The sequence below is a fragment of the Lissotriton vulgaris genome, chromosome 1_1 (genome assembly GCF_964263255.1).
Source record: "Lissotriton vulgaris chromosome 1_1, aLisVul1.2, whole genome shotgun sequence".
NCBI classification, from domain to species: Eukaryota; Metazoa; Chordata; class Amphibia; order Caudata; family Salamandridae; genus Lissotriton; species Lissotriton vulgaris.
Genome location: NC_141685.1, coordinates 227,249,255 through 227,272,544, shown reverse-complemented (window position 1 = coordinate 227,272,544; position 23,290 = coordinate 227,249,255). Strand labels below are relative to the sequence as shown.

At 41.5% G+C, this 23,290-nt stretch overlaps 1 long non-coding RNA gene across 1 annotated transcript in view; it reads left to right on the top strand.

The window, feature by feature from the left end:
* LOC147741909 (uncharacterized) overlaps window positions 1-23,290 on the top strand; it is a 79,592-nt gene that overhangs the window by 6,053 nt on the left and 50,249 nt on the right. Inside the window, exon 2 of the long non-coding RNA XR_015299442.1 lies at window positions 8,147-8,239. This is a non-coding gene — a long non-coding RNA (uncharacterized LOC147741909). The remainder of the gene's footprint in view (window positions 1-8,146; window positions 8,240-23,290) is intronic.

The following is a 23,290-nucleotide window of genomic DNA, read 5'->3' as shown; positions in this document are numbered from 1 at the left end:
GCAAAATTAGGGAAAACATTGTATAGCATAGAGATAAAAATTACTATTACCACTCCAGAGAGTGAAACAGTAGAGAAAGCACTGAATTGCGTAGGAGTAAAAATTACTATTCCCACTCCAGAGAATGCAACAGTAGGGAAAGCGTTGGATAGCGTAGAGGTAAAAATTACTGTTCCAACTCCGGAGAGTGAAACAGTAGGGAAAGTGTTGGATATCGTAGGGGTAGAAATTACTATTCCAACTTCAGAGAGTGCAACAGTAGGGAAAGCGCTGGATAGCGTAGGGGTAAAAATTACTATTCCAACTCCAGAGAGTGCAACAGTAGGGAAACCGTTGGATAGTTTAGGGGTAAAAATTACTAATCCAACTCCAGAGAGTGCAACAGTAGGGAAATCATTGGATATCGTAGGGGTGAAAATTACTATTCCCACTCCAGAGAGTGAAACATTAGGGAAAGCGTTGGATAGCGTAGGGGTATAAATTACTATTCCTACTCCAGAGATTGAAACAGTAGGGAAAGCGCTGGATAGCGGAGGGTAAAAATTACTATTCCAACTCCAGAGAGTGCAACAGTGGGGAAAGGGTTGGATAGCGTAGGGGTAAAAATTAATATTCCCACTCCAGAGAGTGAAACATTAGGGAAAGCGTTGGATAGAGTAGGGGTAAAAACGTACTGTTCCTACTCCAGAGAGTGAATCAGTAGGGAAAGCGCTGGATAGCGTAGGGGTAAAAATTACTATTCCCACTCCAGAGAGTGCAACAGTAGGGAAAGCGTTGGATAGCGTAGGGGTAAAAATTACTATTCCAACTCCAGAGAGTGCAACAGTAGGGAAAGCGTTGGATACCATACAAATTAAATAAAACCTACTTAGAAATACGTTTTTTTATTTAAATTTATTAAGGTTTTATTTTTAAAATAACTAAACATCATTTAAGTAGATTTAAATAAATAATGAACAATAAATTAACAATAAATATCAATTAATAAATAATAGTTACCAAATAATAAATATTAAGCAATAAAATAATGTAAAAACAAAACAAATATTATTAATAATTATTTACCAATTAAAAAACATTAAACAATAATATTATTTGTATCCCCCAAAAATATTTTTTATAACACATTAATTACAAATTATTTACAAATATTTTCCTTTAAAAAATATTTTAATTACCAATTAAATAAATTAATTACCAATTACAAAAATTAATTACACATTAAATACATTAATTACCAATTACAAACAATAACTACCAATTGCAAACATTAACTACCAATTACAAACATTAATTACCAATAAAATAAATGAATTACTAATTAAATAAATTAGTTACACATTAAATATATTAATTACCAATTACAAACACTAACTACCAATTACAAACATTAACTACAATTACAAACATTAATTACCAATTAAATAAATTAATTACCAAATAATAATATTAACTACCAATTAAAACAATTATTTACCAATTAAAATTATGAATTGCCAATTAATGATGAATTAAAAATACATAGATTATCAATACCAATAAATAAAAATAATTCATTACTTAATTATAATTAAAATACTTCCCACCCAATTCCCCTATATACCCACTACCCACTACAAAACTTAAACGCAAAAATTAACTAAAATTAATTTATAGTTCCTAAAAAGTAATAATTTATTTAATATAATTAAATTACTTCCTACCCTATTCCTCTATATACCCACAACCCGCTCCGGTACTAAAACATAAAATTGGCTTGAAAATAACATTATAAATATATTAAAATAGTTCACATATAACTTAAAACAAGTAAAATACTTAACAAAAAACATATAACACATACATATTAAATACATACTAAACTACATAACAATAGTACAAATATCGATATTAATAACATCGAAATTACTAATGTCGATATATTTGATATCGATATTACTGACTTCGATATTACTTACATCGACATAAAAAAATCGATATTACTTACCTTAGTGTCGATATTCTGTCCAACGATATTCTTGACATCGATATTCTTTACCTTCGATATTTCTAGCTCGATATTTGTGTAGGTCGATATTTACAACTCAATATTTTGACTGTGTACCGGCACTAACTGTGGAGTGAACTGAATTCCCTGGCAAGTGTTCCTCTACCCTGACTTTGCTTTTCCTCCTTTCGGGCCCAGAGGCATTTTTTTTTGTTTGTTTTTTATTCAATCCGCAGCTGCCTATCTTTATCCATCTAATTCTCCATGAGCGTTTTTCCGGTGTTGGACTTAATTACATATTCGTCCTTCCTCCTTAGCCAACTCATCTAGCCACATACATTTTTTTTCTCTACTTTATTTTAAATTGCCCCGCCAGTAGGACTGCCTTTCCTTTTTCTCGCTCTTATACTTTCAGCATTTGTATGTGCAGCGTTCCTACCGTCAAAGTATTTGTGGCTTTAATTGACTGTTGCTTGCTTTGCAAGAGCCACTACACGCTTCACTGTTTATTATTAAATACCAGTGTGTGCACTCTCTAGAGCCTTGCCTCTCACGCTCCGACTCTGCTTGAGCCTCAGCTTACATCACAATCGCAGCGTGTTAACTGGATATGTGGTGCCTGCCTCTTGCTTCTTTACTTTACTTCTGTGGGATACCGCTCTGGCTCCTGAGACTCTCATCCCGTCTGGACTCCTCCATGTGCCCTGCCTGCCATCTGTTTTTCTTCCCTTCAGCTGTGGGATAATGCTCCGGCTCTTCAAGTCCTTATCTTGCCTGGGTATACTAATCATGGGAGTTCACTCTGGGCTTGTCCTCTATGATTCATCGCATCACTTCCTGCGTCGTGATAGCTTCCGTTTGAGCACTAGCAGGCCAACTTTTTTCTGCATACTCTGACCGTGGGAAACGATTCCGGCCGTACTGTTCTGTGAGAATGTCCTGAGGTCACTTCCTGTGTGTTTCCTGGTACACACTGGCACACCAACCTCATTAGAGCTCCTGTGGATTCAGTGATCCACACACTACTTCCTGCACGTTCCTCCATATTTAGTCGACTGTGTTTCTCACTCATTTTTTTTTCATTGTTTAACTTTATTGCAATTTACAGTGTTACTTGCTCCTCATCCCTGCATTTATGGTTCCACCTCTTCATCCAAGTTTATTGCTTACAAGAATTTAAAGATTCCTTTTTTTTGTCCCGCTTCTTTCTTCTATTTTTTTCTTTTCCTTTCTTCTCTTTACTCCTTCTTGCCTCTTTGATTCCATTACTTTTCACACTTTTCTCTTCACTTTCCTTCCACTGTTGTCTTTCCTTACCACTGTGCCCTTATTTGTTGTATCATGTAAACTCTCACACCTCCAAGTTATTTTCTACAGGATCCTGGTGAACATCCTTTAAAGTGCAGCTCTGGTTCAGATCCTTCAATGCCTATTTGGGCGCGATTGATGGCATGAAGTTCATACCTGACAGGAAATGTAGCCTCCTATACTATTACTTGGGTGTAGAGGGGCAAAATGTTTTTGATCCTTTACCTGCATACACTGGTTGTGATAGTGGTGACATGGATGAATACCAGCTAGCCCTCAAGAAAATTACTACCTTTTTTGAGGGCAAAGTCAATTTGGTTGTGTACATGCACAAATTATTTATTCATGTTCAAACTCCTAATGAATCCATTGACACTTATGTTACAGCTTTAAAGATTTTAGCCAGCTATTGTGACTTTGATGACTTTACCCCTCAGTTAATAAGAGACCACATTGTTTGCAGGTGCTATTAAAAAAAATCCAACAGAAATTACTTTCCTCAAAAATCCTTCTTTGGATGAAACCATTGACATCGCTAAGACCATTGAACTCCCAGAATTGGACTCAAAACAGTTGGAGATCAATACCTCTTCCACTGTCCTGGCTGATAGCTCCTCCCTTAGCCTGCGACAACCTCTCAGTTATGTCAAGTAAAAAAAAAGGTAAAGTTCCACCAGATAAGAACAATAAGAATACAATTCGTGCATGACCTTTTTCTAGCTCAGTGCTACAGGTGTGGCTCACCCTCCCACCATTCTAATTTCAGAAACTATCCTGCCATTTCCCAAGAGTGTTACAAATGTAAAAAAACTGGCAATTTTGGGAAGGCCTGTAGGGGTGGCAGATGCTTCACTATTAGGAGTGTTCAAGAATTAGTTCCCAATGAGACTTCAGATTTGGACAATAGAGTTGAAGAGTTGTCCTTATCTGTTGTCTCAGTTGAGTATTTGGATATAAACAATGTTCACACAGAAAAGAGATTAGGGGATACCTTTGTCCAAGTGTCCATTCAGTCTCATGAGATTAGGCTACTCATTGCTCGGGTGCTAGAATTACCATAATTTCCATTGATAAATATAATGCAACTTGGTCTCACATGGTCTTGCTACTCCCCGATGTCATCACTACTGTATTTGAGGCTAGCAGGATTGACCTTGCTGCCTACTTTGGGCTGATATTTCCTTTCAAGACAGAACTATCCATGGCAAAGTTTATGTCACTCTTTAAGGCATTAACATACTGGGGTGGTAGCACCAGGCTGAATTTGGCATGATTATTAGACCTGGTCAGAAGAATCCAGTTTCTTTGGTAAACTCTGTTTCTGATTCTTCCCAATAGAAAGAAAAATTTACACCAATCTTTGTAAATAAGATTGAGAGAATTAAAAACATTACCCATTACATCAAGATTAAAGAAAGTATACCCCCTGTTAAGCACAAATAAAGGAATGTTCCTCACAGTGTTCCTCACCACTATGGTTAATAAGATGCTCAATGATGGCATAATTGAGCATGTTGATGCCACTCTCTGGTTGTCCCCCATTGTTTTTGCTAAAAAAAAGGTCTGGAGAACCTCGCTTATGTGTTGATTTAAGATCTCTCAACAAAGCAATCTGGGTGGAGAACTTTCCATTACCTTGTATAGAGATCTCATTACTGATGTTGGTCGGTCCAAATGGTTCTCAAAGCTGGATCAGGCAGATCTTGATGAGCAATCCCGCCATTTCATAGCTTTTGTGACACATGATGGTACATTTCAGTTTTGCTGCATGCCATTTGGACTGGCCTCGGCAGCTTCTGAGTTCCAGAAAGTAATGACAAAGATGTTCCTTAATGTCCCCAATGTTGTAATCTTCCAGGATGATAATTCGGTGCACACCAACACATTGCTTAAACACAACCAAATATTGGAACTTGTTCGTCAGATTCTCAAAAACAATCGTGTTACTTTGAGGGAAGACAAATGTATCTTTTCTGTGAACGAAATTAAATATCTTGGTCAAGTTCTCACCAAGGATGGTGTCAGATTCAAGCCCAGTATTGTTGATGATGTTGTCAATGCCCCACACCCCACGGACAGAGACCAGTTACGTTTCTTCCGTAGGCTAATCGAATTCTGTTCCAAGTTCCTTAAGAACTTCTCTTGTCTCACTGAGTGCTTTAGGAATCTCTTAAAAAAGAACTGACCATAAACCCCTAGTAGACATTCTTTCTGGTTCTAAGATAAAAAATTCTACAGCCAGACTGGCTAGGTCGTCCACCAAACTGCTGGAGTTTAACTTTGCTTTCCTCCACATATCCGGTGGTAAGAATGTTAAAGCGGACTTCCTGTCCAGGCTCCTCATGGACAGTTCCCACTCCAAACCTGATTTTCCAGATGATAATGAAAAATGTATCATCGCCAATGTTGACGATATGGTCATTTGTCCTGACATGTCACTGTGGCAAGATGCCTCACCAATAACACCATCTTGAGACAAGTAATGGATTTTGTCATCAAAGGATGGCCCAAAGGGAAATCCCTCTCTATATATTTACAACCATACTGTAAAATCTCTGACAAACATTTCATTGAGCAGGATTTGTTGGTTAGAGGGAGCAAAGTCATTCCTCCATACGTCTTCAGAGTGAGAACAATGGAAACTGCTCACTCATTTGGGCTATGCCTCAAATTTTAGGATTAGAAATTATTTTTGGTGGCCCCAGTATGGACTGAGATGTTGATGACTTAATCAGTAATTGTGTCCAATGCTGCTATAGTAAAATACATCTCACTATTAGCACTCCCATTTTCAAATCCTGTCCTGTGCCCAGCTAGATTTTGGCATAGAGATGCGGTGGACCTTCTTGGTCCCTTTCATGTTTTGCCTAACTGCATGAGGTATTTTATTGTTCTTATTGATCATCTTTCCAGGTGGGTAGAGGTAAGAGCTTTCTCTGAACCCAACTCCAAGACCGTCATTCGTTTTTTACAGGATGTTCTCTTCAGAGAGGTCGTCCGGGTGGAACTTCTAACCGACAATGGGGTACAGGTCACCTCAGTATCCATGCAAGAGTTTCTTGTCAAACTGGGTGTCAAGCATTTGGGCACCGTCCTTTATCATCCTCAATCGAATGGTAAAGTAGAGAGGTTTAATAGGGTTCTGGTTGAATGTGTTCAGAGTACGCTCAATAGCAATGGTGATTGTGAAACTGCCATAAGAAATATGATTTGGGCATATAGGACTACTTTCCACTCCATTTCTGGTGTCATTCCCTTTGAATTGATGAGGGGCAGAAAAGTTACTTCTTCTCTGTGCCCATTTCGGAAATTGAAAGCTATCAAGGGTGACTGTAATGTATTCTCTGAAGCTTCCAGGACTAAGATTACTTCTGATAATTCCAATCGCTCTTGATATGAAAAGCTCTGTCACTCTGGTAAGAGGGGAGTGATTAAGTACACTCTAGGAGATTTGGTCAGGGTCAAAGGCCCTTTGTTATTGCAAAAAGGAAAGTAAAAATTCTGAGAACCTCGCCATATTGCTAAAATAAGAAACCATGTTGTTCGTCTTGACAATGGTCAACGGTGGAATGTTGCACGCCTAGCCAAGATATCACAATGTGGTGATTTGCCATATTTATTGTCTCCTGCTGTGTCAACTTTAAGGAGAAGTTGCAGAGCTAGAAAAATTCCTTGACAACTGCGAGACTAGGAGTTGTTATAATTTTTTGGGTTGTTTTTTGTTTTCGCTTTCTTTTTTCTTATTTTGGTTTTAAAAAAGGGAGGAAATCTTTGGTGTTCTGCATATTACTGTGTTTCCTTCGTAGTTCTGTTTTGCATATTACTGTGTCCCCTCTTCTTGTTCTTCATGATATGGAATGATGACATTGCTATGACCTTCTATCCAGTGTAATTCTGTACTTGAATGTGTGAGCATAGAGGATTAGAACACCTCATCTTTCAGTTGGTGCTGCTGATTCTCTGGGCCCGCTAGACCTGTGCTCCTGCATCTCTAATGAAGCTCCTGCTCAAGCTTTCATGCTGTGGGCCCCATCATTTCAAACACTCTGCCCCTCAACCTTAAAAGTACCACTGATCTTTTGGCATTTAGGAATTCACTAAAAACTTTGCTTTTAACCAATAGAAACACTGATCTTCACCTATCATTTTCTATTGAGTATTTTTGCTCTCCTCCTGTTTGGTCTGGCGCCTAGAAACCATCGGGTAGTAGTGCATTTAATAAATGCTTTTGTCATTTAATTTCATAAAAGACAGGATTCTACGTGACGCCAAACTGGAATGAAATATGTTTTTATTCTTTGTTGTTCTTAAAAATTCACTTTGCTCATCAAAATTGCTGTGCAGCAATGTGAAGAAGAGTATGGCTACTTTTGAATGAAGGAAGAACATGCTCTCTGATTGTCTAGTACAGTGAATTCAATCTCAATGGAATGTCAAAGTACATCCATCCTGTACGACACATCTTCACCAGTAGCACATTTTATTTTGATTGGAGCCCTTTCTTTTTTGGATATATACCCAAAATTGGTGTCTTGGAATTTTGCTTATACTTGTTCTGAGCTCCTAAAAATGGAATACTTTAGCATGCTTGAGCATGTGACCATGACATGGGAGGTCTTTCAAAGCATAGTTTACCACGCTCTGGTGACTGAGTCTCCCCTTTGCCCGCAAGATGTTGAAGTTTAGAAACGCAGATAACAGAGGCCAAAAGAATAGAGAGCTGACTTCAGACTTAATTGTCTTGAAATACTGAGCAATTCTAATTAATCTGGCCCTGCTAGCTTTCTTACTATCATTGTTGCCGAGAAGTATGCACATAGAGCATCAACATGTGTGTTACTCTGTTTTCAGGGTTTCAGTTGCGAAGAACCTGAATTACCACCCACAACACAACAATGAAGCCTGCCATTCTTCTTCTGTTCCTTGGAATCTATGTGTGCTCATGTAAGTTTGATGCACAACTATTGTTTTTCAAGTAGAGTTTTTATCTATCGATCATAAATTGTTTGTTTCAGATAGGGTTTGGGTAATTCCAGCTGTGGAAATTCAATGGGTCATTTGGAAATGGCACTAGTTCGGTGGATTGCATTTGAACATACTTGGCCAGTCATTAGAATTTTGAATGTCTAAGCACACCTTAATTCAATGCCTACTTGGTATGTTTTGAGTGTTGTTTTCTGCCCAAACGTCATTGTACAAACATTTGTGCAACAGTATTTTGGACACAAGGAGGTCAAAGGATAGGGGTGAAGAAGGTGTGGGAGTGAGTTGGTCCATAATCCTGTTTGAGTAGCAAGGGGGATTGCTGATATGAACTATAGCTCATCACTGCACAAAGCCATTATAAATAGAGCTGTACATAACCAGGCCTCATTACACTATTAGGAACTTGAACCACTGTCTCTGTCATATGTGCATGACGTTGTATACACATTTAAGAAAACAGTGTACAGGAGGCTTTCTGGCAGATATAGAGTATGCTATTCATTTTAACAAAGGAATCTGTCAAAGAAACAAACGGAAACCACCTTTCATTCCTCCAGGGACATTTTTAATGGCATTAAATACAGGGGCATTATTCATCTTTCAAACCATTTAATTTGGGGGACAAGTGCCCAACAGTATCTCCAATCTGTGGTGAACACACAGGATGAGATGGTTACATCACCTATCCAGCAACACGAAAAGATGGTGCAACATGAGTGAAAACGTTGGATAGCGTAGAGGTAAAAATTACTAATCCCACTCCAGTGAGTGCCACAGTAGGGAAAGCGTTGGATAGCGGGAGGGTAAAAATGACTATTCCCATTCCAGAGAGTGCAACAGTAGGGAAAGCGCAGGATAGCGGAAGGGTAAAAATTACTATTCCCACTCCAGTGAGTGCAACAGTTTGGAAAATGTTGGATAGCGGGACCGTAAAAATTACAATTCCCACTCCAGATAGTGCAACAGAAGAGATAGCGTTGGATAGCGTAGGGGAAAAAATGACTATTCCCACTCCAGTGAGTGCAACAATAGGAAAGCGTTGGATAGCGTAGGGGTAAAAAATACTATTCCCACTCCAGTGAGTGCAACAGTAGGGAAAGCGTTGGATAGCGAAGGGGTAAAAATTACTATTCCCACTCCAGTGAGTGCAACAGTAGGGAAAACCTTGGAAAGCGGAAGGGTAAAAATCACTATTCCCACTCCAGAGAGTACAACAGTAGAGAAAGCATTGGATAGCGTAGAGGTAAAAATGACTATTCCCACTCAAGAGAGTTTAACAGTAGGGAAAACGTTGGACAGTGTAGAGGTAACAATTACTATTCCCACTCCAGAGAGTGCAACAGTAGGGAAAGCGTTGTATAGCGGAAGGGTAAAAATGACCATTCCTACTCCAGAGAATGCAACAGTAGAGAAAGCTTTGCATAGCGTAGAGGTAAAAATTACTATTCCCACTCCAGAGAGTGCAACAGTAGGGAAAATGTTGGATAGCGTAGAGGTAAAAATTACTATTCCCACTCCAGTGAGTGCAACAGTAGGGAAAGCGTTGGATAGCGGGAGGGTAAAAATTACTATTCCAACTCCAGAGAGTGCAACAGTAGAGAAAGCGTTGATAGCGGAAGGGTAAACATTACTATTCCCACTCCAGAGAGTGCAACAGTAGGGTAAATATTGGATAGCAGAAGGGTAAAAATTACTATTCCCACTCCAGTGAGTGCAACAGTAGGGAAAAGGTTGGATAGCGGGAGAGTAAAAACAAATATTTCCACTCCAGAGAGTGCAACAGTAGGGAAAGCGTTGGATAGCCTAGGGGTATTAATTATTATTCCCACTCCAGTGAATGCAACAATAGGGAAAGCGTTGGATAGCGTAGGGGTAATAATTACTACTCCCACTCCAGTGAGTGCAACAGTAGGGAAAGGGTTGGAAAGAGGGAGGGTAAAAATTACTATTCCCACTGCAGTGAGTGCAACAGTAGGGAGAGCGTGGAATAGCGGAAAGGTAAACATTAATATTCCCACTCCAGAGAGTACAACAGTAGAGAAAGCGTTGGATTGCGTAGAGGTAAAAATTACTATTCCCACTCCAGAGAGTGCAAAAGTAGGGAAAACGTTGGATAGCGTAGGGGTAAAAATCACTATCCCACTCCAGTGAATGCAACAGTAGGGAAAGCGTTGGATAGCAGGAGGGTAAAAATTACTATTGCCACTCCACAGAGTGCAACAGTAGAGAAAGCGTTAGATATAAAAATTACTATTTCCACTCCAGAGAGTGCAACAGTAGGGAAAGCGTTAGATAGAGTATGGGTAAAAATCAATATTCCGACTCCAGTGAGTGCAACAGTAGGGAAGACGTTGGATAGCGGAAGGGTAAAAATTACTATTCCCACTCCAGAGAGTGCAACAGTAGGGGAAGTGTTGGTTAGCGTAGGGGTAAAAATTTCTATTCCCACTCCAGTGAGTGCAACAGTAGGGAAAGCATTGGATAGCGGAAGGGTAAAAATTACTTTTGCCAGTCCAGAGAGTGCAACAGTAAAGAAATCATTTGATAGCGTAGAGGTAAAAATTACTATTCCCACTCCAGTGAGTGCAACAGTAGGGAAGACGTTGGATAGCGGAAGGGTAAAAATTACTATTCCCACTCCAGAGAGTGCAACAGTAGGGAAAGCGTTGGTTAGCGGAAGGGTAAAAATTACTATTCCCACTCCAGTGAGTGCAACAGTAGGGAAAACGTTGGATAGCGGGAGCGTAAAAATTACTATTCCTACTCCAGAGAGTGCAACAGTAGGGAAAGAGTTGGATAGCATAGGGGTAACAATTACTATTCCCACTCCAGTGAGTGCAACAATAGGGAAAGCGTTGGATAGCGCAGGGGTAAAAATTACTATTCCCACTCCAGTGAGTGCAACAGTAGGGAAAGCGTTGGATAGCGTAGGGGTAAAAATTACTATTCCCAATCCAGTGAGTGCAACAGTAGGGAAAACGTTGGATAGCGGGAGCATAAAAATTACTATCCCCACTCCAGAGAGTGCAACAGTAGAGAAAGCGTTGCATAGAGTAGAGGTCAAAATTACTATACCCAATCCAGAGAGTGCAACAATAGGGAAAACGTTGGTTAGCGTAGAGGTAAAATTTACTATTCCCACTTCAGTGAGTGCAACAGTAGGGAAAGCGTTGGATAGCGGGAGGGTAAAAATTACCCACTCCAGAGAATGCAACAGTAGGTAAAACGTTGGAGAGTGGGAGGGTAACAATTACTATTCCCACTCCAGTGAGTGCAACAGTAGGGAAAGCATTGGATAGCGGAATGGTAAAAATTACTTTTGCCAGTCCCGAGAGTGCAACAGTAAAGAAATCATTTGATAGCGTAGAGGTAAAAATTACTATTCCCACTCCAGTGAGAGCAACAGTAGGGAAAGCGTTGGTTAGCGGAAGGGTAAAAATTACTATTCCCACTCCAGTGAGTGCAACAGTAGGGAAAACGTTGGCTAGCGGGAGCGTAAAAATTACTATTCCTACTCCAGAGAGTGCAACAGTAGGGAAAGAGTTGGATAGCATAGGGGTAACAATTACTATTCCCACTCCAGTGAGTGCAACAATAGGGAAAGCGTTGGATAGCGTAGGGGTAAAAATTACTATTCCCACTCCAGTGAGTGCAACAGTAGGGAAAGCGTTGGATAGCGTAGGGGTAAAAATTACTATTCCCAATCCAGTGAGTGCAACAGTAGGGAAAACGTTGGATAGCGGGAGCGTAAAAATTACTATCCCCACTCCAGAGAGTGCAACAGTAGAGAAAGCGTTGCATAGAGTAGAGGTCAAAATTACTATACCCACTCCAGAGAGTGCAACAATAGGGAAAACGTTGGTTAGCGTAGAGGTAAAATTTACTATTCCCACTTCAGTGAGTGCAACAGTAGGGAAAGCGTTGGATAGCGGGAGGGTAAAAATTACCCACTCCAGAGAATGCAACAGTAGGTAAAACGTTGGAGAGTAGGAGGCTAACAATTACTATTCCCACTCTAGAGAGTGCAACAGTAGGGAAAGCGTTAGATAGCGGAAGGGTAAAAATTATCATTCCCACTCCAGTGAGTGCAACAGTCGGGAAAACGTTGGAGAAGAGTCTAGCCGGTGGCAGTGGCTGACCCTATCTGCTAGCGCTGTGTGTCACAAGACCTGCACTGCGAAGCACTGATCACATAGCGTTTTTAAAACTTAGCGTTTGCTGCTAATTTTATTTTTCAGTGTATTTCTTGTGTAAAATTTATTGTGTACAATTTTAAAACTGTTGCCTCACCTGTAGGCGAACGTAATTGCTGCTTGGGATTTCACTCTTAAAACTCCCGCCCCGGTCCGCCGCGTCCATTTTGGGCGTTTGAAGCGGAGGGTGGAGGAGGAGCCCAGCACTTCCGGGCTCAGGGCTGCAAGGTCAGCGCTCTAGCTGTGCTGTACGCGTGAGTGATTAAAAACCCTGCTTTGGCACACCCGCGTGGTGGAGAAGAGTCTAGCCGGTGGCAGTGGCTGACCCTATCTACTAGCGCTGTGTGTCACAAGACCAGCACTGCGAAGCGCTGATCACTTAGCGTTTTTAAAACTTAGCGTTTGCTGCTAATTTTATTCTTCAGTGTATTTCTTGTGTAAAATTTGTGTACAATTTTAAAACTGTTGCCTCACCTGTAGGCGAACGTAATTGCTGCTTTGGATTTCACTCTTAAAACTCCCGCCCCGGTCTGCCGTGTCCATTTTGGGCGTTTGAAGCGGAGGGTGGAGGAGGAGCCCAGCACTTCCGGGCTCAGGGCTGCAAGGTCAGCGCTCTAGTTGCGCTGTACGCGTGCGTGATTAAAAACCCTGCTTTGGCACACCCGCGTGGTGGAGAAGAGTCTAGCCGGTGGCAGTGGCTGACCCTATCTGCTAGCGCTGTGTGTCACAAGACCTGCACTGTGAAGCGCTGATCACATAGCGTTTTTAAAACTTAGCGTTTGCTGCTAATTTTATTCTTCAGTGTATTTCTTGTGTAAAATTTATTGTGTACAATTTTAAAACTGTTGCCTCACCTGTAGGCGAACGTAATTGCTGCTTGGGATTTCACTCTTAAAACTCCCGCCCGGTCCGCCGCGTCCATTTTGGGCGTTTGAAGCGGAGGGTGGAGGAGGAGCCCAGCACTTCCGGGCTCAGGGCTGCAAGGTCAGCGCTCTAGCTGCCCCTACCTCGACTATAAAATGTGCGTAGGACCGCGACCGTGCAGCGGACGCGTGCAGCGGGCACGCCGGAAGCGCGCCGAAGTCGAGCCAAAGTTAAGCCCGTCTGCGCCCGTCCGCGGCAGGACGCGGCGCGGGGCCAGGAATCCTAGCCATCCAAATTCCTCAACGATAAGGTATGATAGGCAGGAACTGCTAGATCTATGTCCTAAGGTCACCCTCCCTTGTAAACACACTATGGAGGCGCTATCTCTGTATAGCTGTCCTCCGTGCTCTTTCACGCCGGACATGCCACCTACCAAGGCTCCGCCCAATAGGCAGATTAAGGCGGGACTGATAAACTGCCGGTCGCTCAGCAAACACAGTATTGAAATATATCACCTACTTGAGGATGAAGGATTCGATATTCTGTTTTTAACTGAGACTTGGCTAGGAGAATTCTCAGACCCTGACATAATAGAGGCTATGCCTCCTGGCTACTCCCTCTCCAGACTAGATAGGAAGGAAGGCAGGGGAGGAGGAATTGCTATTGCAATCAAAACACCATAGAATGCTCCCTATCTCCCCTTACAATAGAGCACTGTGAAGCAGGATCGTTTACTATTGTCATAGGACCTCAACTCTCCCTCTCGGGCATTCTTGTGTACAGACCGCCTGGTAGACTGTATGATTTCACTACTAGCCTGATAGAAGCCACAGCTCACCTAGCAATAAGGAAAAGCAGATTGTTGGTGCTTGGTGACATGAATGTACACTTTGATGATCCCCTCGATACAGAGGCTAAGGACAACAAGGTCAGAACTTCACTCCCTACAGCTCGATCTAATAAATCACGACCCCACCCACAGACTGGGCCACCTCCTAGACCCTATCTTTGGGAATGGCTCCGGAGTACAAGCCACATCCCCAATTCCGGTACCCTGGTCTGATCACTCTATTATTCCATTTTTCATTCAGATATCTGAGTCTGATCCAAAAAATGAGTGTGATCGCCGCTACCTGCGGCGAAACTGGAAAAAATTCTCCCATGATATTTTCAACGAGCTACTCGAAACAGGAGGTCCTCTGGGAGGCACAGACTGTGAAACAGCCTATAGACATTTGCAGAACCATATCTTAAAGGCCCTAGATAAGACTGCTCCTATTCGTAAAATGAAAAATTCCAATAATGTGAGGAAATCAACCCCGTGGTACACGCCTGAACTCCAGGCAACTAAATCCGCCTGTAAAAAATTAGAACGTGAATGGCGTATCAACTTCTGCCCTACTATTAAAATACAATACAAAAATGCGCAAAAAGCATATAATAAAAAAATTCGCACCTCCAAAGCCTTGCATTACAAAACTCGCATTGGGGAGGCAGGGAACTCCTCTAAAGAGCTTTTCAAAATATTTAAAGAAATCTCGGTGCTCTCTAATGATAATCCATCCGGTAATGACTCTGTGGAAACCTGCAACAAAATAGCAAAATACTTCTCAGGGAAAATAACTGCCATCTATGCCAACTTTTCTGGTCACCTGACCTCTGGCCATGATTTTAAAGAAAGCACAGAAATTAGTCCTACTGAGCCTTGCCTACAATGCTTTTCGGTACCCCCTCCTGAAATGCTTGTCAACGTTTGCAAAAGTGTCAAATCGGGTTCCCCACGCGACCCAGCCCCTCCGAAAGTACTCACAGCTAGTCTACAAGTACTGGAACCTTATATCAGGCATGTTATCCAAGAATCCTTTTCCTCTGCCTGCCTCCCTGAGGATTGGAAAAAAGCAATAGTACTGCCAATCAAAAAGAAACCTAATGTGAGTCAGGATATATTGGAAAATTTACGTCCCATCTCTCTCCTTCCATACCTTGCGAAAGTGGCCAAAAAAATAGCCAATAAACAACTCATGGCACACTTAGAATCTAATAAATCCTTGCACGGCTCCCAATCTGGTTTCAGGATGAAGTACTCCACTGAGACAGCCCTCCTGAGAGCGACTGAAACTCTCCGGGCAGGAGCTGATGAGGGACACACAATGGCACTTATCATGCTGGACCTCAGCGCTGCGTTTGACACTGTAGCACACTCCATCCTGCTACAGTGTCTAAACAAAGCTGGGGTCACCAAGGCGGCACTAGGTTGGCTAAAAGCCTTCCTCACAGGCCGCAGCTTCCAGGTTCAGAGAGGTACTTTTCTCTCAGACAGCATTGCCCTAGAACAGGGGGTGCCTCAGGGCTCTGCCCTGAGCCCCACCCTGTTCAACCTTTATATGGCCCCGTTGGCAGATGTGGTCCAATCATATGGCATAAAATTAGTATCCTACGCCGATGATACCCAACTGCTCATCTCCTTATCCCAGGCACCCACCTTAGCAGCAGCCAACTTCAAAACCTGCATGCAGGAACTTGCAAGCTGGATGAACCAACACTGCCTGAAGCTGAAAGGCTCAAAGACAGAGGTTCTTGTGATAGGAGGAAATGATGCTAGTTGGACTCAGGAATGGTTGCCTCCCTGTTTGGGTCCTCTACCTACCCCTTGCAAGGAAGCAAAGAACTTGGGGGTCTGGGTTGATCCCAAACTCTCCTTTGATAGCCACATCCACAAAGTAGTGGGGAAATGCTTTGGGGTGCTGAAGACCCTAAACCGGACTATGGACCTCCTTCCTTTAGATGCCAGACGCACCTTGACCCAAGCATTAGTCACCTCCCGTATTGATTACGGCAATGTGCTACTTTTAGGGACAACAGAAAAGAATATCAGAAGGCTGCAGGTCCTCCAAAATACGGCAGCACGGCTAGTCCTCAGGCTACCCAAAAGAGCAGCCTCTAAGCCCTCCTTGGCTGCTCTCCATTGGCTTCCCATAAAAAAGAGGATCCTTTTCAAAGCGCTCCTTATATGCTATAGGATAAACTCTCAGAAAGCCCCTGAATACCTGAGGGATCTAGCCATCCCCTATGAGCCCAATAGAGCACTTCGCTCTATGGGAACTGGCCTTCTTAAAGTCCCCCGGATAAAAAAGGCCAGAATGGGAGGACGTTCCTTTCGCGTGATGGCAGCCAACAACCGGAACTCCCTCCCAACAAACATTAGACTAGCTGAGACGGAAACAATATTCAGGAAATTTTAAAAACCCACCTGTATACCCTCTAGGTCCTCTAGGTCCGCCCCTTCTCTTGCTGCTCTCTCCACAGCGCGGGGACACGCCGGGATGGCGTCACCAGGCGCTTTATAAACCCCTTTTATATTATATATATTTTATAGCGGGAGCGCAAAAATTACTATTCCCACTCCAGAGAGTTCAACAGTAGGGAAAGAGTTGGATAGCGTAGGGGTAACAATTACTATTCCCACACCAGTGAGTGCAACAAAAGGGAAAGCGTTGGATAGCGTAGGGGTAAAAATTACTATTCCCCCTCCAGTGAGTGTAACAGTAGGGAAAGCATTGGATAGCGAAAGGGTAAAAATTACTATTCCCACTCCAGAGAGTGCAACAGTAGAGAAAGCGTTGCATAGAGTAGAGGTCAAAATTACTATTCCCACTCCAGAGAGTGCAACCATAGGGAAAATGTTGGATAGCGTAGAGGTAAAAATTACGATTCCCACTCCAGTGAGTGCAACAGTAGGGAAAGCGTTGGATAGTGTAGGGGTAAAAATTACTATTCCCACCCCGGTGAGTGCAACAGTAGGGAATGCGTTGGATAGCGGATGGGTAAAAATTACTATTCCCACTCCAGAGAGTGCAACAGTAGAGAAAGCGCTGCATAGAGTAGAGGTCAAAATTACTATTCCCACTCCAGAGAGTGCAACAATAGGGAAAATGTTGGATAGCGTAGAGGAAAAAATTACTATTCCCACTCCAGTGAGTGCAACAGTAGAGAAGCGTTAGATAGTGTAGAGGTAGAAATTACTATCCCCATTCCAGAGAGTGCAACAGTAGGGAAAGTGTTGGACAGCGGAAGGATAAAAATTACTATTACCACTCCAGTGAGTGCAACAGTAGAGAAAGCGTTGGATAGCGGGAGGGTAAAAATGACTATTCCCTCTACAGAGAGTGCAAAAGTAGGGAAAGTGTTGGATAGCGTAGAGGTTAAAATTACTATTCCCACTCCGAAGGGTGCAACAGTAGGGAAAACATTGGATAGCGTAGGGGTAAAAACTTAATATTCCGTCTCCAGTGAGTGCAACAGTAGGAAAAGTGTCGGATAGCGGGAGGGTAAAAATTACTTTTCCCACTACAGAGAGTGCAACAGTAGGGAAAGCGTTGGATAGCTTAGGGGTAAAAATTACTATTCCCACTCCAGTGAGTGCAACAGTAGCGTAGGGGTAAAAATTACTATTCCCACTCCAGTGAGTGCAACAGTAGGGAAAGCATTGGATAGCGTAGCGGTAAAAATTACTATTCCCACTCCAGGGAGTGCAACAGTAAGGAAAATAAATACTTCATATATGAATAAAAATAAATAAATATTAACACCAATTACAAATTAATTAAAAGTAATTACAAATTTAATAGATTAAAATAATTAATCAATTAAAATACAAATAAAAATGAATTACTAAAAAATAATAACTCATTAATTACAAATTATAATTAAATTAATTACCAATTAACAATTAATAAATACATTAAAATATTTAATTAATTATCATTAAATTACTTTCCACCCTATTCCCCTATAAACCCACATCCCGCTACAGAAAATAAATTGATAAAGTTAATATAATTATCAAATAATCAATTAATAACAATGAATTACCAATTATAATTAAATAAATTACCAATCAAAAATTAATTCACAAATATTTAAACTAAATATTAATAAATACATTTTAAATATTTAATTAATTATAATAAATTACTTCCCACCCTATTACCCTATAAACCTACAACCCTCTACAGAATTATATTATGCAAAAAGTAAATACCATAAAATTAATTACTTAAAATTATAAAACAAATATACACTTTTCACACATATACTAACATAAAAAACATTTAAAAATGTACATATTATTAATAAATAGATATTAACTTACTTACCTCAAATTCGATATTTTTGTTGTCTATATTCTGTCCATTCGATATTTTTGTTGTCTATATTCTGTTCATTCGATATTTTGTCCATTCTACATTTTGGATTCGATATTACTGCTATTCAACTCGATATTTTTGTAGTCTATATTCTGTCCATTCGATATTTTGTCCATTCTATATTTTTGATTCGATATTAAGTCAATTCTATATTTTTTACTCGATATTTTGACTGCATACCTCTTAAAGCATGTATCGAATAAAGTTGCCAGTAATCAACACAAATGTTTTAGGATACCTCACTGCTAGAGTATCAATCTAATTCAAAAGTGAATTCAGCATCATGTTACACTTAAAAACAAATGGTGGCATGTACAGATTGGTATCTGTTCACAGCTGCATTTATAGTATGTTTAGTATGACTACAGTAGTACTATTCACGTAATACAAAGGCTGTTCCCTAACCTATGTGCGGAGGTCTCCACCTCTCTTATCTTTTCTGTGCAGAGATTAAAGCCCCACCCACAGAGATCTCTGCACATATACACTTAGGACACAACTAGTACCAAATTGTGCAGAGCCGGAATGCTAGGCGGCAGTGCAGGATTGCGAGGAGCACGGAGTGAGCAAGGAGCAGGCGAGCGGGCGGGCTGTCATTGCCGCTGCCTCAGGACGCCTGTAGACTCCCGTGGATCCAGGACCACGGATAATCCGTGAATCGCGGTCGAGACCTTGTTTTTATCTGGCCTTCACCCTGAGGTCTGCGGACAGCTGACTGCTGCCTCTTCCTCTGTTACAACATAGGCAGCCTGCGGTAAGGAGCGAGCAGGCTGAGTCAAGACCCGGGTGGGGTGAGAGCAGGTTCTGAAGCACGCCTCTGCTATCAGAGGCTGCAGAGCGGTGTGCCCGGTCGTGCCGTGGAAGCAGACCAACTAGGTTGGGTGCAGCCGTGGCGCTCCATTGTGCCGTGCTCCTGATCGTCCTGCCATCTCTCTTCAGCCTTCAACTCAGTCTTCCCATTCAGCCCCCCTCTTAAATCTGCATCTGCCAATGGGACATGTAGGCTGGACTAGTGGAGCAGTTTAGCCCTTTAAAACCACACAACTGTCTTACCCCATAACAAAAGTGTGGAGAGTCATCCTGAGTTTCACCTGGAGAGAGAGCGTGACCTTGAGTGACCATTACCTTGCTGTGCACACTTGCACAAGAGAAGGAGGACCTCTGTGCAGTTAGTAGTCAGTCACCTGTTGGGCACAGTGCATAACCGGCGATTGGGGGCGGAGTTGGAAGAGTAGAGGGGTAGTGTGGTGGGGTTGAGTAGGGTCCAGCACAGGTTAGTGCACTCCTGCTCCCACGCCCTTGGTACCCCACATCCATTAACTATCAACCAAAAACAGAGTAGAGTCTGGCTGTAGCCCACCGAGGCCAAAACCCATAATTTATAAGAGCCACAGGAGATCCTTTACTCCACAAGGAAGCCAAAAACTTCAAAGAAGGAAACCCAGCTACACCAAGCTACAGTTATATTACAATGCGGTCTAGAAGGCTTAAGAAAGAAACAACAAAAACCTGCAAGAAACTGAACAAAGATCCTATAGAATCGCCTGGGGAATCGGAGATGGTGCAATCCCCTCCCCATGAGCAATTACCACCTCCTCTACAGCATCATGATTACAAATCTGGCCCCTCAGGCCATACCACCAAGACGGGAATAATAATCTCTCCAGTGCCCTCCACCCAACATCATAATATGAAGGATGAAATAAGTAATGACACAAAAAAAATGACCCTCAGAGATTATTTTAAGAAAAACAGATCAAAAGCCCAAACTCCAACCAACCCCAATGAAACATCTTCTTCATTAGTTCAGCCCCCCCCAAATTCTTCCCAACTACGACCTAGTTCAGATTAAAGTGCAGTCCCTGATCCATGAACAGCTTCATAATCAGGTTACTATCACATCTCCAGACAGTTATTCCACAAGGGACGAGCTCCGTATGCCAGACAAAAAAGGGGTCAAGATCAGTCATCCAGACTGGAGACATGTCTCCTACTTTACAACAAGCTCCTCAACTAAACAAGGGTCAATCTTCATCCCCAATATCAATCTCAAGCAACAACTACACCCCCCTTAACACTAAATTACACCTTCAGCATGAAATCAATTCTCACAAAGATAATTCATTCTCCCCCGGAAACAGAATAAATTCTACCCCCCAAGCAGCACAGTGGACCAGGACTACCCTGGGTATCATCAAACCATTAACGCCACCCGTCTTGGTCCACCAGGAAACACCTGAAGTAAAGCAAGGGAAACCCAATGATCACTCCCTCTTGGACTTATCCTTTTTCAAAACAGAATCAAATAAAACAAAGTATAAGACTGAAGGTCACAACTCTTCAGCGTTTGAATCCACTGCCGCCTGGCCCCAGCTTTTACAAATCCTACAATCCACAGTATCGGCTTTAAATTACCACTCAGATAAACTCAATTTACAAGTTGACCTTCTATAAACACTAGCAGTATACACAGCAGGGATCAACAACAAATCGGAAGGCTTGAACGCCTTAATTACAAAAGCAAAATCCAAAGTCAACCTGACCCAAGAGATATGCTGCTGCACACCAATCATCGATTCCCTGTCCACGCTTCCCCGGTTCCTTGCCCTGGTCCTGACAGAAATAAGGAAATTACCATCAGGTTTGCAAGATACACCATATCACTCATGCTCGCTCACAAATAATGTAACCACTCAGAAAGTTAACGATCAAAGCATAAACCATAATAAAACCAGCAACGGTAAAAAGGTTTTACCAGCAAAAACTGATATCCAACTGACCAACGTCTCAGCACCAGTAACGTTTCCAGATAATCAAGTGGCTCCTAAGGAGTTCTGTATCTTTTAAACCGCCAAATTAAGTAATAAAAATAACCTCACTTTAAAAACAGAAACATTGCTTAAGACTGAGACAAGGCAAGACATTGACGCTCGAGATGCTGACCCGAGGTCAAGACCAATGAATAAACCCCTTCAAAACCAACATTTAAGCAAAAGGGAAAGGAAGAGATTAAGGAAAAAATGCAATAAACTCAGCAGAGTGACCAAAACACGACTAATGTCCCCCTCTATGCCGAAAAGGACAACACACGACGTGGCTCAATAAATTCCGCGAGTTCTGATAGCATTATTTCACTATCACAAAATTCATCTCCGCAAGTACCCACAGAGTCAATTAGTAAGACGCTATCATCTCCTGCCAACAGTAAAAACCATAAGGATACATCCGTTGCCAGGGGTGAGGTCTTAGTAAAATCCCCACACCAATTTACTCTAGGTGAGTCAGACAGAGGATTCAAGTCGGAAACATTGTTCCACATGGTCTGGATTGGACCTGAAGACCCATTAGCTTTAACAAATATGGTGAACTCACCAAGGGAAAACAAAAAACGGGAATAGATAGACAAGTATGAGGATGAGTATAGGTTAAGACGCAAGGAGAATTTTCAAATAACACTATTCAAGAACCGGGACATAATGCAAACGGGCAAACATTCCCCCAAGATTGAGGACCATCAACCTCAAGAAGAACACGTAGGACATAAGCAACAATTACATCATACCCAAAGGAGAATCAATTTATCCCAGACAATAGATAAAAATAATTCTAAGACCCCCGGCCAGGTTTCGACAACAACAAATCCAATAACTAAATTGTTATTTATCCCTGAATATCACACCCAAGGACCACATGACATCCCCAAAGGTTTTACTAGAGGTAAAGAGGCAAATGCAAATTATATGAATTTCCTCACAAACGCTACATGGTTCCTATTTTAAAAAGAATGATTTTAGACAGGCTCCCCCAGCATTGGTGTATTTGCAACTACTGAAAGAGGACTGCTTATTTTTATTAGTGGGGTTTTTAAAAGCTATTGTTAACTCTAGGAATTATATGGATCTGTAAAGAGTGCTTCCTCAGGCTTTTTATCTATTTGATTAACTTTCATTGCTGTTTTTGTTGTAATCTTTTGCACTGTCACTTAAAATGTTTTATTACGTGTAACTTCTATGGTTTGAACCAAAAACAAAATGAAGTTTTTTTAATTGAACTAACCACATGACATCCTGAATAGAGGGAACATTCTGAAACTCTTTAAAAACATTCCTGAACTGTGCCATATTGAATCCAATTATATATTTTTGATTGAATTCAAACCCATTGGGCGTAATCAACTCACCGAACCAACGCTAATCACCTTTTCAACCTCAGTAATCAAGGAGCAGGATCTAACAATGTCTGATTTACTTAATACACCGGAAATGAAAGCAGTTCAACAAGTTGAACTACAGTATCCATTGTTTCTTGCAAACTCCCTAGCTTTACTAGATCAACCAGGACCTTTATCTCTTTCAATATTAAGATCTGTCAAAGGCCGATCCCCAGGAAGGGCATTTGCCCTGAAACAGAGGAGGTCATAATAACGGCGTCTGACTGGGCTTGGCTGCAGCGGCCCTGGACGGGGTAAACCACAATTGAATTGGTTATCAACCCGGTCTTTCAGTATGCTCATGGAATATTAACGGTCTCACTACGAAACTCCAATCTACCAATGTGATAATGTTCTTTAAAAGCCACAAGGTCATACTATTGCAGGAAACATGGTCCCTGGTCAGTCTTCCAATAGAAGTATAGCTGGAATACAGAGTCCCTGCTCAGAGGTCACATAAATCTGGCTGACCCAGCGGTGGTCTTTCAATCTACATCTCAGTTGAGCTAAACTTTAATATTGCTCAATTGACATT